The 16384-nt window shown below is 36.2% G+C and overlaps 1 pseudogene across 1 annotated transcript in view; it reads right to left on the bottom strand.

Moving 5' to 3' along the window:
- Positions 1–1527: 1527 nt before the first annotated feature.
- The window catches only part of LOC109114088 (putative LRR receptor-like serine/threonine-protein kinase At1g56140), a 36165-nt pseudogene continuing 21308 nt past the window's right edge, over positions 1528–16384 (bottom strand). Inside the window, exons 9-24 of the transcript XR_016082438.1 lie at positions 13520–13591; positions 13363–13434; positions 13196–13267; positions 12973–13044; positions 12820–12885; positions 12612–12677; positions 10533–10577; positions 10379–10403; positions 9884–9896; positions 9305–9690; positions 8421–8619; positions 8169–8336; positions 7755–7873; positions 2672–3068; positions 2425–2575; positions 1528–2290 (exon numbers count right to left, since the gene is read on the bottom strand). The product of XR_016082438.1 is annotated as a putative LRR receptor-like serine/threonine-protein kinase At1g56140 (transcript). The remainder of the gene's footprint in view (positions 2291–2424; positions 2576–2671; positions 3069–7754; positions 7874–8168; positions 8337–8420; positions 8620–9304; positions 9691–9883; positions 9897–10378; positions 10404–10532; positions 10578–12611; positions 12678–12819; positions 12886–12972; positions 13045–13195; positions 13268–13362; positions 13435–13519; positions 13592–16384) is intronic.

The raw sequence follows: 16384 nt of genomic DNA, 5'->3' as shown, positions 1-16384 counted from the left end.
TGACTTAAAAAGTAATATAGTGAATTTGCAATCATTTTGAATTACAGGATCCTTTCCAAGACAAATATTCTGACAACTGCTTTAGAAATTTGCTTGGAATCATTTCAAGGATAGGTTGAATTTGCCTATCCGATCCACTAAGCTTTCAAGGAAAGATTCTCCAGTCCTCTTAAGGGCCCCTTTGATAAGGGTTCGGATGAGGTAAGCACGAAGTTGTAAACACGTTAAATGAGCACTTGATAAATATTTTGATGTGCCTATTAGATCCAGTCCCCCTTATAATGGCTTAAGTGGATGAACTGAATGATTCTTTGCTTTGTTTTTAGTGAATAAGTTGAATGTGATCTAACATTCAATCTGAATATCTCGGATTTGGATGTTGTATTTATGTAATCAAATCGGGTTCAGATTTTTCTATCTACATTCAATTAATAATTGGATCGAATACAAAATTTGCAATATGCATCTGATTAATAATTGGATTGGATTGGATTTGACTCAACCGATTAAAATCCAAATCCGATTATATTGTAATATTTATTGATTTTAATATTTAAGATTTATATAATTATAATTAAAATTATAAAATGTATATTTTTATATATTATATACAATAAATTCAGTATGTTATATTTACATTAATTTATTACTTATAAAAGTTGAAAAGTTATTAACATTTTTTTTTGTATTTTAAAAATTTTGATTAATTCAGATCGGATACTGTTGAGAAAACAAAAAAAGAAAGTCTTCCCCTGAGAATCATAAAAGCTGATGTGGTCAAGTTGAATTTTAGAAGTCCAAGACAAGACCTCATTGGTCCACTGCAGCCTATTCTCCAGCCAATCAGCTGAAAATTTTCCTTCACGTAAAGCGAGTCTTTCTTTTTTTTTTTTTTCTTTTTTATAGATGCCTTCATGAAGATCTTAAAGATCCTCAAACAGAGTTATATCGTTATTACCATCTTTGAATGAAGCATCAAATTGTCTTGTCAAAGGGTCTTTTGAGCCCTACGTAAGCCGAGCCTAAGCCCATCCCAGAGGGCTTTTGGGCCAGGCTCAGGCCTTGATACCTGTTTGGATTTCTAGGCCAAGCCAGGCTCTGGCTATAGTTCTTTTCTGGTTGGATGTGCCCAGCCTGGATTAAATTTTCAGGCCCGTCCACAAAATCCTCTTGGATTTCCTATACAGACATGGTAGAGCCCATCTTGCTTGTGGAGTGAGGTATCCATGAATTACACAAACTCGTTTATTAGTACTACTCAATTTTCACTTTCATGGCCATTCTGTTAGGCCTGATTGTCTAGGGATGCAAACGGATCGAACCGGATTCAAATTGAGGTATAGTCAAATTCGACCCGATAGTACAAATAGTAAATCCGATTTCATTTGATCTCACAAACATTAATTTGAATCTGAATCGTTTAAAATGTTGGATATCCGAATGAGATTTAATTTCTGAAAATTTATAAAAATATAAGTTTATATAAAGAAAAACAAAAATACAAATATTTTTTCAACTATTTTCGACCATCAATTTGAGACAAATGCCTATATCTGTTATTCCAAACCTTTGTCTACACAGATTACAGAAGGATTGTGTTATTTCCATTCAAACCAAGATGTAGATCTATTACAAAATCTGGATGGAATGAAAGCTATTCAAGTCTGAGACTCTGGACTTACTGATATTCAAAGACCAAAACTCAGAGGTTTTCTTACTGAAGAAATTGAACTACAAATAACATAGATGGTTTTTTATTTGATTTTGTCCTTCAAAACAAAAGCATAAAGTCTATTTCTTTTACCCAAGATCATTTGCAATGCAACTACTTGGTGATTTGTGCTAGTAGATAATTCACTTCAAAATTAAAGAATATGATTTATAATAATGACGTTCCTTCTCCAAACTCATGGAGCATCGGCTGAGAAACATTCAATGGGGAGAGGGATGGATCAGGCACTGTGCCTGAGGTTGATGATGATGTCTTGAATCCACTCTCAGATGATTTTGACATTGCGGTTGTCGTCGAAGAAACATTGCTCGTGAAGCTGCCGGTAATGTCATTGAACTGCCAATCTGTTAAATAACCAGGTCTAGTTGTAACTGCACTCACTTCAACATCACCTGCTAGCATGGCTACAACACGCGACATGGATGGGCGCAGCGTTGGTGATGCTTGAGTGCATAAAAGTGCTACTCCTATAGCTCGGCGAGCTTCCTCTTCATCAAATTCATTTAGTGTTGAATCCATCAGCTCCAATTCATGGTGATCTTCACGTAGACTCCATGCCTGGATGATTTCGAAAGTAAAACTATATAAGGATTGATATTACCAAGTTACTGAATCAACTGGCTACTACCGATGAAATCGAAAACAAAGAAGAATCGTAAGTATATATAGATAATTTGTTTTTTCTCTCTTACCCAATCAAGAAGACAGATCTTTTCTGGGTGTGTGTTTCTGTTTGAATTCGACCGCCCGCTAAGGATCTCTAGAGTGACCACCCCAAATCCAAACACATCAACCTTCTCTGTTAGATGCCCACGAAGAGCATATTCTGGTGCTAGATAGCCACTGCGCAGAAACAAACCACAAACCAGAGCCAAGAATGTTACTGTATAAGAACAAAAGAATGGTTCAAGTCAGTTCTCTGAAGAAAATATAGATTACATTGTCCCTGCAACACGAGTGCTAATGTGGGTCTTGTTTTCATCATACAGCTTGGCCAAACCAAAATCTGAAATCTTAGGATTCAGCTTAGCATCCAAAAGAATATTGCTAGCTTTGACATCCCTGTGTACAATCCTAGGCCTTGATTCTTCATGAAGATAAGCTAGACCTCTAGCTGTTCCCAGGCAAATAGTGCTTGGTCGAGGCTCCTGTTTTCAAGATACTCATAAACCAAATGCCGTTTATTTCCTTCAATGCAGCACCCGTATAACTTCACTAGGTTTCGTTGCTGAACTGCGGATATGGTAGAAATTTCCGTCAGAAATTGACTCTTTCCATGGTTGGATGCTACTGAAAGTTCCTTCACAGCCACAATCCTCCCATCAAGAAGTGTTCCCTGTAATTGACAAGTGTACCCCTTTATGAATGCATTTGCCAAAACATGTAGATTTCTTTTCTTGAGGAATTACTGCATCAAATTTTGGATACCATATATTGTCTTGATTCTTGTTTTAACCATAGATGGATTTTTGAAGTTTGCATACTAAAAGTTCCTTGCCTTTAGTGTCAAAACCTTCTGGTTGAACCATATAGACATCCTCCTACAAGTCATCATCTAAGAATGTATTCTTTACATCCATTTGATTAACTCCCAATCAAAATGAGCTATAAGTACCAAAGGTCTTTTTATACTCGATGCACTCCTTTTGAGTAAAACCCTTAACTACAAGTCTAGCTTTTTACTTTCAACTTTACCTTTTGAATAATGCTTTAAATACCCATTTGCATCTAATGGATTTAAGTCCCTCTAACTCATCCTACATGGAGTCTAACCATAAGGAGCCTTTTCAGCTACCACTGACTTAAAGGAAATGTTGGCAAATTACCTTCTACGCCAAAATCATAGTCACTCTCTTGTAGATAAACTATATAATCATCTAGGATAGTTGTTCTTCTCTCTTAATTTGTAACCTTCATAATAGCATTAATGTCAGTTAAACAGGGATTTTACGTGAGGTGTTTTTAATTTTAGTATTTGGTTTTTTCTCAACTACCACATGTTGAGATTCAACACTCCCATTATCATTGCCATCTTCAATTAACAAAGAATTCAGGGTTTCTAAAACTTTGGCACTATTAGATAGGAAGTAAAACCTATAGCCTATTTGATCATTTTGGATAGCCAATAAAATAACAACTCACTATTTTGGGATCATATTTTCTTTCATGTGGGTTATATATCCTTGCCTCTACAGCACATTCCCAAACATGAATATGACCCAAACTAGGTTTTCTGCCTATCCATAGCTCAAAATGAGTCTTGGATACAGCCTTAAAAGGCACTCTGTTCAGGATATATATTGCAGTCTTTAAGCCCATGAGGATTCTAGTTCGGTAGAATTACTTATCATGCTCCTCACCATATCTTTCAAGGTGCAGTTTCTCCAACCAGTTACACCATTTTTCTTAGAGGCACCTAGCATGGTGTACTATGCAACTATACTATAATCTTGCAAAAATATAGCAAATGGCCTAGGTTACATCTAATATCACTAAGTCTATTATAGTATTCACCACCATGATTAGACTAAACTACCTTAATTTTCTTGTCAAGCTAATGTTCAACTTCTATTTTATACATTTTAAATGCATCTAGAGCATCTTATAGGATAGATAAATAAATATATCCATAACGGGAAAAGTTTTCTACAAAGGTAATGAAATACCTTTACCAACCCTAAGAAGGAGTAGGGAATGGTGTTGGACAGTTTTGTATGCCCTTAGCTCCAATCCAATTTGATGTACTTTTGACATTTAGTGTAAATAAATAAAGTGCATGTTTGATTCATGTTGTGTGGTGTGATTCTGTGTAAGACCCTAAAACTGAACACTTAATGAGACTCGTGTTAGTTTTAAATGTTCACAGCCATTGGATAAGTCTGGGGAGATTTATCCTACCAAGGCTGATACTGGTGTGCCGCCAAGTGTTGGGATGGCCTGTCTCGGCCACCAGGGTAAGACCCAAGGCACATGCAGTATGGGATTACTCGAATCCTTGAACCGGACCAGATTTCCAACATTGCCCTGGACCTTAGAGATAGATGGGCAAAACTGAAAAGTTACACCTGACCCCTAGACTCGATTATGATACTTCACTAAGTGTCGGATTAGGCTGTCTTTGATATGCCAATCAGTGAGATCCTTAGCGGGGATCAAAACCCGGGTATGTTGGGACAGCCTGAGAATCATCTGAGTGGGTGATCATAGTGACAGGATCAGCCCCTTTGTTGGACAAAGGTAATGATCGGGAATGCACTCTCTCTGATGGAAACCAAACTGCCGGCAGTTGATTTCAATCGTTGGAATTTTGTTTTGCAATATATATATATAGATAATTTCGGTTTCAAGTTGTTTGCAAATGGTTTTAATTCCCGGGGTCCATGTGAGTAGAGAATGCGGCACTGTTCCTTGCAGCCGAGGGAGAGGTCCTCTCTTGTCGGGCAGTGCTTGATCATTATAGGCTGAGAGGTTAAGTGTAAGGCCATTTAGGATAATACCTGATGGGCTAATCTTGCACCTGCCCACAATCCTTGGGTTTTTATAAGATGGCTTGGCCCAAGGACCACTTAGTGTAAGTGTTGGGCCCATAGGGTTCATATGATGGGCTCAGGGGTTCAGTAGGCTTTCTAGTGAATTCGACTAGGCCTTGTAATAAAGGTTGGGCCAAACCCATGTGGCTGGTGTGTAGATCAATGTTTGGGTCTCACGCCATACAAAGAACCCCAACTGGGCAACAAATTGGAAACTAATTGAGCACTGATTACTTAATGGGCCAAAAGCCCATTTCGAATTGGGCTGATATGATCACCCACTTATGGGGCGGATCTGAGATTAAGGTTAGCTAAAAGGATTAGGGTTTTAACCTAATCCACTCTTAGAGACCAAATTTAAATGAGATTTGAATTTGGTGATCTCCTAATAAGATCAGGAGTATGCTAACCTAATCTGCAGATAGGATTAAGATCATCCCCTATCCAGATGCTGATTTGGATTGGGATAACTCCTAATGGGATTAGGAGATTTCTTAATCAAGAAGAAAGAGGAGAAACCCAAAGGAGAATTAACAGAATTCGAACCTAGGGTTTTAGAAAAGAAAAACCTCCTGCGAATTGAGATAGGATCTCATTCACTCCAGAGAGAAGAAAAGCAGCATTCGCCATCTTCATCTCCAGAGTTCTCCTCTAGCTGCCACTCACTGCACAGTTCGATCTCTGTGTGAGGGAAGAATCAAGAAATCAGTTCTTGATATCAGTTTTGCAAAAGGAACTGATCAAGTTCGGTGCTCATTGTTTCCAGAGGATTCTTCTGAAGAATTCAGTGTGTAGGACGCACTCTGTTGGTTCCATTCTACAGTTGCTGTGTCATCTTCAGCAAGAGCGGATCTTGGTGTCTTCTTTGGCCATGAACACCAACTTTGGGAGATACTGCTTCTCTGGATCAGGTATAATTCCTCCCTTGTCTTTTGGTTCAAATCTGGTTCGGTTATGGTTCAAGTAGGATCCTTGAATATTGTATTCTAAATTTAGGGAATATGATTCCCAGTTGGAAGAAATGTAGGAAATTTTTGAAATTCGCCCACCCATTCCGCAACCTTTTTGGCGTCCATACGATGGATCCTAACATTCTTTCAAATGGACCATAAATATCTATATGGATTAATGCTAAAAGTTCGTTACTTGTGGTTAGGGGTGCTCACAGTTAGGTTAACCGAACTGTGGGCTTATTTTTGGAACCAAACAGGTATCATTGGTTTCTGGAAAACCAGTAATCGAAATTGAACCGAAGCCGATTGCTTAACTGGTTCAGTTAACCATTGGTATGGTTCATCGGTTTTTTGATTTTTTAATATTTATACTATATATTATAAAAAGTATATAAATATATAATAGAAAATCAGAAATATATATAAAATATTATATGTATACTGGTCAGTTTGAATAACCTCCGGTTTTCTATATTGGTTAACTGAAAGCAAACTGGTACCTTTGGCCTTTTAAAAATACTGGACCAAAGCCGAACCAACCAATTTGGTTTAACCGGTTTTTCAATTCGATTTTGGTCGGTTTTTCAGTTTGATTTGGCTTGGTTTCTTAGTTTTTCCTGCTCACCCCTACTTATGGTAGCACCTTTCTTTTAGACTTGGTTAATTTTCCTTTTATCCATTTAATGCAAACACTAAGATAAGAAAATTCTAGTGTGTTTAGAATCCCCTCTAGACCAACCTTTCTAATCTTTCTCTAGACTTATGGCCTAGACGTTTGTGCCGTAACATAGAAGAATTATAATCCACAAGGCTATGTTTGGTTCCAGCGTTTGAGAAAAGAAGAGATTGAGCCAAGATGGAATCAAGATCAAGTAAATAAGGCCCATCAATTAGGGAATTGAAACCGACAAGTTGAGAATCATAAAATAAACTCAAAGATCTATCATAAAAACAAAATTCAAAACCTAATTAGTTCAACTTTGAAATAGAAATTAAATTCCTCGTCATTGAGGGAACAAAAATAATATCTTTTAAATCAAGGACAAAAGTACTTTGGAGAATTAAACAAACTAGGCCAAAGGTTTTTGACTTCAAATTCTACCCCATTTCCTGTGGAATTTGTCTTTTGATGACTACTAATCCTTCGTTGGTTTAGGAATCCCTGCAAGGAATTTGTAAATGTGAATGGTGGTTCCTATGTCAACCTACTACTAAGTGTTTGATAGGTAATAGCTAAATTGGACTCAAAGCATACTAGAGATAGGATGCTACCTTTCTTTTGAAGACATTGTTTGTAACCATGGCATTCTTTCTTATGTGGCCTATTTTGTGACACTAGAAACAACATGTCACTCTCTTTTTCTCCTTTGGTTCCATGTTTCTTTCCACACTTTTGACTACTTTTCTTTTCTTTCTTCTTAAATTAAGTTTCCAATACTCATTCCACAAGATAAGTATGATTTATTCAATCTTTTGATTACACAATGCTACGTGCAATGCATTATGAATTTGCAAAAAAGAAAAGAAAATGCATCTTACCTTATAAACTGATCCAAATCCCCCCTCTCCCAACTTATTTTTAGGATTGAAGTCTTCTGTAGCAGCTTTTAGCTCAGAGTAATTGAAAATGTGGGCCTTAGGGCCAATTGCTAGAAGCTCTGCAGATTTATATGCAAAAAAATTAGTATACTAGTTCTCATGGTTACTATTTCTGTCATATTTTGCTCAAACATTTTTGTATTTTTATTAGCAATGAGCAGAGTTTAGATGAAATCACATCTACTGTGCATTAGGAAATGAACTTTCATCAAAATTATGAAATCAATAAATAAAACTGAAATGAAACTTTAATTTTTTTTTTCAAATATATATTGACACCTCAAACCAAGAATTCATTACAAAGTCAAAAAAAGGTGGAAAACTATTATTACTCTACATTATTTGCCAATTTACCTTCCTTGTTGTTAGACCTTGAATTTTTTCTTCTCAAGTAAAAGTAAAAGATTGCACAAACTATCAACAAGCATGTAACAGCAACAACAGCAGCTACAATACCGACAATCAAACCAGTCCTTTCCTTCTTTTTTAAAGGTTGGTCGCCACTAACAGTATGGTTGAAATCTGAGTGTTCAGTATCATTAGTCAGTTGACAACATATTCAAGCTCAATACTATAAATTCACATTTCAATTCTACAATAATTTACCTGGAGTAACACTAATGGCTGAAATCAGTGGCCCGTAATCACCTTGATTAGGTATACAACACGTACCCTTTCCGGCCCAAAAGAGATGAATTTCGAGGAAGTTTTCAGACACTTGAGCCTTTATGTTCTTTTCAACAACTCTTTTAGAGACCCCACCTGCCTCTTTTCTTATATCAAAATCTTTTGACCGTAGACTTCCCTGGAGCACTCATCATATTGCCGCGCTTTATAAGTATGTATGATTTTTGACAAATTATATATTCATATATAATCAATAAAATAAATAAGACATTAGTTAGTTGATCTTACTAAATATATTGCTTTCTTATACTTTTGTTTTCACAGTTTTTTTTTTAAAAAAAAAGTAATAGTTGAACTACTCCATGCAAATAATTTGCATTACGAGTGAATGTAGGGTATTTAAAAAGAGAAGAAGAATAACTAAATTGCAAACTTCAACAATATTAAAAAGAAATCTTGGGGTTGTTTTATAAAATTAATGTTTTTGTTTTCATTTGTTTGTAAAAGTGTCACATCGGCAAAAGAAAAAAAAAATGAAAGTTGAAACATGTTCTTAGACTGTGTTTTAGTTTTTAACAAAAACAAGTTGCTTTCCTTTCAAAAGAAAGATGAAATACAAGGCAAAATCTATAGTGCATCCATGTGCAACAAAAGACGAAGACCAAATATATCTTTTGTTCATATCTTATTAAACATCAAAGTACGTAAAATTATATTTTGTAAAACATAAATCAATAAAAAGTAAAGATATCTTTTAATGTAATTGGTTGAGATCTAGATTTAATAACATGTAGTAAATATTGTATTAATGAATGCATGCTTGTACTGTTGAACTCAAGAACAACGATAAAAGTTATACATACTTGTACATAAATGTCAAAAACACGTCGGCCATGACTCTGCCAAGTGAAAGAGCTTGCATCATCCAATACTATCTCCGCAAATTGTAATTGCACATTGTAGGTTCCATTCTCTAAACCCAGGCCATAGTATCTTATTGATCCTGGAGATTGCCTTGCTGTCAGGAAAAATTCAGGATTTAAAGTTCCTGTGATTTGTGCTAAATTGATACTTCGGATATATTCAGGGTTTTTTCTTTCATTAAATAGTCCAACATTGCTAATTCCCCAATTCCTGATATTTGAAACAAAATATGATGCTGGGCCAAGAGTTTCATTGTCTCTCTCGAATTCTACTCCAGTAGAAGATGCCATTTCTGGACCACCACACTTGATTGAAAAATTGTAAACTACAAGAGAGTAAATCAATTAGTATGCTTTTAGTTTATTTTCAACTAAGTGCACTTACATATATATATAATTTGTTTGGGATAATATATACCTCTTAACAAGTAATGTAGGTACCATTATTAATTAAGTAATTCTAGGGCATATATCCTTGTATAAAACACCACCATTATACCATGGTGTTTTCTGAAAAACACTCTACTTGATCCTAATTAAAGGGTATCCTCCAATATGAATTATTGAAAGTTCCAAAAACAAATTAAAACCATTTGATTTAAAAACAAATTGGTTCTTAAAACAAACTTGGAAACATGGTCTTGGTTGTATAGGTGCTTTTTTTCTTTTCAAAACTGAAACAAAAGAAAAGTGCTCTTTAATTTCTCCCATGAAAAGCATGTTCTCATTATCATGTTTCGTTAATCATATAATATCTCTCTACTCAATTTTTTTTTTTTTCATTTTAAAAACCATCATTTTGAAGGTTTCAAAAACAAGATTTTTTTTAAATAAAACCAACTTGTTTTCACTTATCAAAACAAAAGCATGTACAATTTAATAGCATGCCTCTTTTTTTTTTTTGTTGATGTGAAAATTTCAAAATCAAATGAAATGATGAAAAAGCATCCATGTTATAAAGCACCATTTGAAATGTTAAATGAACAAAAGTGGAAGGAAAAAGAGATGGCTTACATCGTGGTTCAAATTTCCAAAATCACTGTATGCACAATGATAATGTTCTGAGAAGCGAGAACATAATATATAACAAAGTGATGTATTTCCTTAGTAGCCATGCAATTGACTAATTAAAAATGCTTTTTGATGGTTTCATAATATGATAACTAACCTGCTATTTGATCTATCAAATATGAAGTTGTTTGCTACCAGATTCCTGCACATTTTATTATGATAGATGTCAGCTATAATCAATACTATGTTATTGGTAGGAATTTCCGCAAGTGATAAGCAGAAGTTGGCGTTTAAAGAAATAAAGGTGGGCAAACTATCCTAATCCAATTTTCCAAGGGATACTTGTTATTACCTCCTTGGATTCAAGGTACATCTTAAACCGATTTTCAAAGAAGATGAGTTTCTCAAAGTTAAGTTAAAAGGAAGTTTTTTATATGATGAAAAAAAAAATTAATTTCAATTGTGTTCAAATAGTCTCGTTACTTTGATTTGGGTTGGATCCTTCTATTGTTCTAAGATTAACCATCCCCATCTTCGAATGAATCTAATCTATACAATGAGAATTATTTGAAGTTCATTACTTGAGTTATTGGGAATGTCCTACTTGTACTACAGAAGCAAGACTATATGTAGAGGTCAACTTGTTGAAAGAAAACCCTTCAAGGGTTTGGATAAGAACTACGAGAGAGGATTTTTGGTAGAAGATTTAATATGAGAATCTTCTATTCTGCTCACTATAATAAGCTTAGAGATGATAAATAAAAATGTTGAAAGGTAAAAAAAAATATAAACATGGAAAAGTAAGATATTAATAAAAAATATGGCATGTTACAGATTAAAGTAAGAGAGTGATGAGGTTAAATCTAAAAAAAATCTTTCAACTGATGGATGCAATAATTAGTTGTTTTGTGACAGTCCTTGGGGAATGTGTGTTGTATGATAAAAGAAAATTTTTGTTGGGTTGTGGTAGAGGATAACACTGTAATATTTAAGGGCTAGTTTGGTGTGAGCCAAGGTAGTCAATAGATAAGCACGATGGTATTAGAAGAGTGATCCAACATGACAAAACTCATACCAAGTGGTGCAAAATGGTGACAAAAATTTTTATTATAGGTGCTCATCAAAATGCTTCTATAAAACCATGTTATTGGAAGAAGGTTCAAAATGACATAGAAGTTAAGGAAGATTAACTTAAAAATAATGATCAAGAAAATATTTGTAATGATGTGTGGAGTTGCTGCTGATATCATAATGTAGATGTCACTTCAGTAGTGAGCAAGGTTTTTAAAACCATATCGGACAACAAACTGGTTAGGGGTCCGGTTCTTAGGTCAAATGGTCTGACCATTCGAATCAAATAGATGGTCTATTCTGACAAAAATTAAAAAATAGTCAAAACCAATGAATGATTCAGTCACCTGGATTAACGGTTTCTGACTAAATCAACGGTTTTTGGCGAAATAACAGTTCTGAGGTAAAACAGAACTGATTCCCACTTTTCCAGTCCGGTCCAGTTTTAAAAACCATGCTAGTGAGTATCGAGACATTAGATTAAGATGGGTTAGCTTAGGTTGGTGGTGTGGTGGTGGAGCACGTTGAGGATGTGATGGTTGGGCAATACAATGTAAAGAGTGCAAGCTAAGACAATATGACTAGTAGCTTGAGGGGAATATAATTGAATAATGATCAACACATAAAGGTGGAAAAATTGAATAAAAATGGATGGAGGATTAGTGAGAGCCTACAAAGAGATATCAATATCACATGGGGTTAAGTCTTGTCATACTAGTGAAAGATATTCATGTAGTGAAGTATGAACTATCTTCCAAGTGATGATGCAAACTTAGAACCAAGATGTTGAGGTCCAATTCAATAATGATAAAAACTCAAAGCAGGGAAAGATATAAAAAGGAAATTACATGTATGGAGAAAGAAGTTTAGAACCAAAGATTAGGTGGCAGTGAAAAAAAGAAGGTTTGCAAGTCAAGAGAGGAACTAAAAGCTTTGACAAATAAATAAATGAAAGCAGTTAATAGATCCATGACAACAAATAAATACTATCACCCTTGGTATTCCTCATGAAGTCTTCAAGGGTTCAATTTTATGTCTCTCTGCCCCTCCTAGGTCCCTTTATAATTATTCATAAACTTTTCCTTAAGAAAGGAGTATTCAACTAATTAAAAAGAGAGTAGTTTGATAAAACTAGAAAAGTAAATAGTAACATTCTTGGACATACACTTGAAGAGTTGGTGTCACCACCCATGAAGGAAAACTTCCTGATAGTTCATTGTATGATAAATCTCTGCATATAAAACATTTGGAAGAATATTAGTGTGCAAATCATGCAAAGGTAAAATAAATTAATTGTGTTATCATAAGAATTCCAATTGTTTTTAGTATTTGGAAAGGTAGTAAATTCTATATGTTATGTTATGAGGACATACATGACAATAAGACTTTTACTTGTTTTAGCAGGAAGACTGCCTGATAAGCTGTTGTTACCAAGAGACCTGTTCATTGCAAAAACTAAAAGGTAATTGTATGGAAATAAAGTTGATATCTATTGAAAGATGGAGGGGAACTCCTTTGTTACTTACAAGCATCGAAGAGACCTTAAATTAAATAGAGAGTTTGGGATTTGTCCTGTCAAATTATTGAAGCTTAAATCCCTATCACCAAATAAACAAAGGTTTTGAACAAAATCAGTAAAGACATTTCTTTCCCCTTTTACTTTTACTAAAAATAATTAAGTAGAATGATTTTGTTGTACAAACACAGGTACCCAAATGAATTTTGATCAAATAAAAAATATTTACTTACAAATATTGCAAATTTTGGAACTCTCCAATGTACGGTGGAATAGTGCCAGATATCATACAATTTCTCAAAACTCTAAGAAAAATGGCACCTCATATTAAATGAATGTGACTAGTAGAAAAAGAACTTGGACATATAACATTACCATATCAGGACAAAATGTATCTTACAATGATGTTAAACTCTTCATATCTTTAATGAAATCCATTGTTGAACTTGTATTAGATAGCTCACCTATTCTCCTATACAATAATATACAACAGTTACTGAAACAACTACATTAATGAGAAAAATCTAATGAAGGAATAACAAAAAGCAAAAGCTTACAGATCAGTTAAAGAAACCAATTTAGAGAGACTAGAAGGCATTGGACCCTCAAAATTATTCCCTTGCAATCGCCTACACAAAAATTAATTATTTCATCAAGAAATTATCAATTAAATGTAAAATTAAAGAAGCTCTACATATGTAAAGGATTGTTATAAGTGATAAGTCATGTGTTGCTACTAATAATTTCTTCTTAACTACATAGATAAATTTATAATACTCAGAGAAAAACACAAACTGCATAAACTTCTTGTTAGTGGTGTTAGTGAAGGGGTATTTCAGTCTTTGTACTTGTTGAGAATGCTGATGTGTACTGTTATGTTAGTTCGAGTGCCTCTTACTTAAAGAAGGGCACTCAAGTCTTTTTCAATAAGTCAATAATATAATAATAGGTCTGGCCGAATCAAGGGATTAACTTTTTTCCCTAATTCGAACCAGCCTTTCTCTCTTTTCTCTCTTCTCTCTTTTCTTCTTTCCTCTCCTACTTCTTGCTGTCTACTTTACTCTACAGTCAACGAACAAGACAGAATTCTATGGCAGGTCAAACTTCAACATGGTATCAGAGCCAGGTTCACCAAATCAGACTTGCTAGAATTCTGCCTTCTGCGCATTCGAATTAGGGTTTCACTTGGGGTTCTCAGTTGTGAGTTGGAGACTGGGAAAAGGGCTGAAAAGGAGTGATCGCCCTCTTCCCTAGGAGGTCTCTATGCCTCCGATTGTGTCGTTGGTGATTGGTTGCTGTGGTTTCTAAGCCCTAGTTAGGGCTGGTACGTGTGGTGCAGTGGTGTCTCAGCCCTTCGTATGGTTGGCCTTCAGGCGATGAGGTAAAGTTTTTTTTATATATTTTTTTTTGTTATGGAATACATGAGAGGTGTAGTACAGTTCGCATGATGGGTTCTCAGATTGCAGTATGCTAGGGTTTATGCTAGGGTTTATTCTGGTTTGTGTGTGATTCGAATGGCAATAGTGTCTACTTAATGGTGAAGCTTCCTATAGTTGTGGATTAATGTTGGTGGTGTTACAAGTGTGGTTTTCAGCTTTTGATATCGCTGAAATCAGTGTGTAGACCTCGGTGAGTAGGGGTTGTGGTGTTGTAGTTTTCAACATTTAATACTGCTGAAATCAGTGTACAGACTTCGGTGAGTAGGGTTTGTGGTGTTGCAGTTCTCAGCTGTTGAAATCAGTGTGCAGATTTCGATGAAGTGTCTGTGTGTAGTGTGCAGTGTGTAGTGCTCCTAATTCAGTGCTCAGAATTAAGGGAGTTCGGCAATGGCAGATAACAGTGATAGTAAACCTAGTGTCATGATATCTACTGACTACCTGAATGTCCAAATGACCTCCATTAAACTGAATGGAGAGAATTATGTCCCTTGGGCCAAGTCTGTAGAGGTTTTTCTGAAGGCGAAGAAGAAAGTGAAGCATATAAGAGAGGAGAAACCCCCCGCTAATTCTCAGGAGTATGAAGACTGGGAACAGGAAGATACACAGATCATTACATGGTTGTGGAACAGTATGGAACCCAAAATCAGTGTGAACTTCATGTTTCTTGACACAGCCAAAGAGGTGTGGGATCATGCCAAGAAACTGTATTCAGGTCAGGATAATACCACTAGGGTATATCAACTGTATCAGGATTACTTCAATCTGCAACAGGGAAATCAGAGCCTTGAGGAGTACTATGCCAATGTGAGGAATATCCGTAATGAGTTAAATGTCTATCATCCTCTCACTTCAGATGTCAAAGTTCAACAGCAACAGCGAGAGCAGCTTGATGTAACACGGTTTCTGGTGGGGCTGAAGTCTGAGTATGAACCAGTACGAGCCCAGATACTAGGGGGATCTGCTCTTCCATCTTTAGAGGAGGTGTTTGCTCGTCTTCGGAGGGCTTCCATTGGATCTATGGACTCTAATGTCTCCGATAAATCAGCATTTGCAGTGTCAAGAGGCCGAGGTGGCAGAAGTGGGACTCGAGGAACCCAGCCTGGCAGGAGTGGTAGTGGTGGATCTACACACATCCGTGGTGGTGGTCGTACTGGAGGCAGAGATTCAGGGGGAGCTCGTGGTAGAGGACGTGGCTCGGGTCCACGGAAGTGTACTCACTGTGGTTTGGATGGACATACCATTAACTACTGCTATGACTTACATGGTCCTCCCTCGACGTGGGCCAACCATGCCATGACTAGTGACACCAGTTTCAGCCCTACACAGGAGAAACGGTCAGCTGACCCGATGCCTTCTACTCCCTCAGATGGTCCAGGCAAGGAGATGGTGAGTGTTCCTCGTGATGAGTATGAGAGGTTTGTTCAATCCAAGTCGCAGCAGAACACAGCTTCCTTTGCACACTCAGGTATGGCTTGTTTGGCATCCACACCCAACCCCTGGATTATTGACTCTGGAGCCTCCGATCACATGACGGGAACTCTAGGTGTGTTTTCATCTCTCACTCATTGCTCAGCATCACAATCTGTTACCCTTGCTAATGGCTCCACGTCATCTATCTGTGGTGTTGGTAATGTTGACCTAGACCCTGTATCCCTATCCTCTGTTTTATATGTACCTAAGCTTCCATTTAATCTTATGTCTGTTAGTAAGCTGACCAAGTCACTTAAGTGCTCCATCACTTTTTACCCTTCTATGTGTGTTTTTCAGGATCTCAAGACGGGGATGAAGATTGGTGGAGGGCATGAAGCCGGTGGACTGTATTATCTTGATGGTGGTGGACGAACGTCAACGGCTCTTCAGTCATCCATTTCTCCTCTCCAGTGGCACTGTAGATTTGGTCATCCTTCGCTGAAAGTGTTGCAGTCCTTAGTCCCTTCATTGAGTCAACTTTCTGTTTTAGATTGTGAGTCTTGTCAATTTGGG

This window comes from Nelumbo nucifera, chromosome 2, assembly GCF_055504915.1.
Source record: "Nelumbo nucifera cultivar China Antique chromosome 2, China Antique-T2T, whole genome shotgun sequence".
Classification (NCBI taxonomy): Eukaryota; Viridiplantae; Streptophyta; class Magnoliopsida; order Proteales; family Nelumbonaceae; genus Nelumbo; species Nelumbo nucifera.
This window is presented reverse-complemented; position numbering and strand designations above follow the sequence as displayed.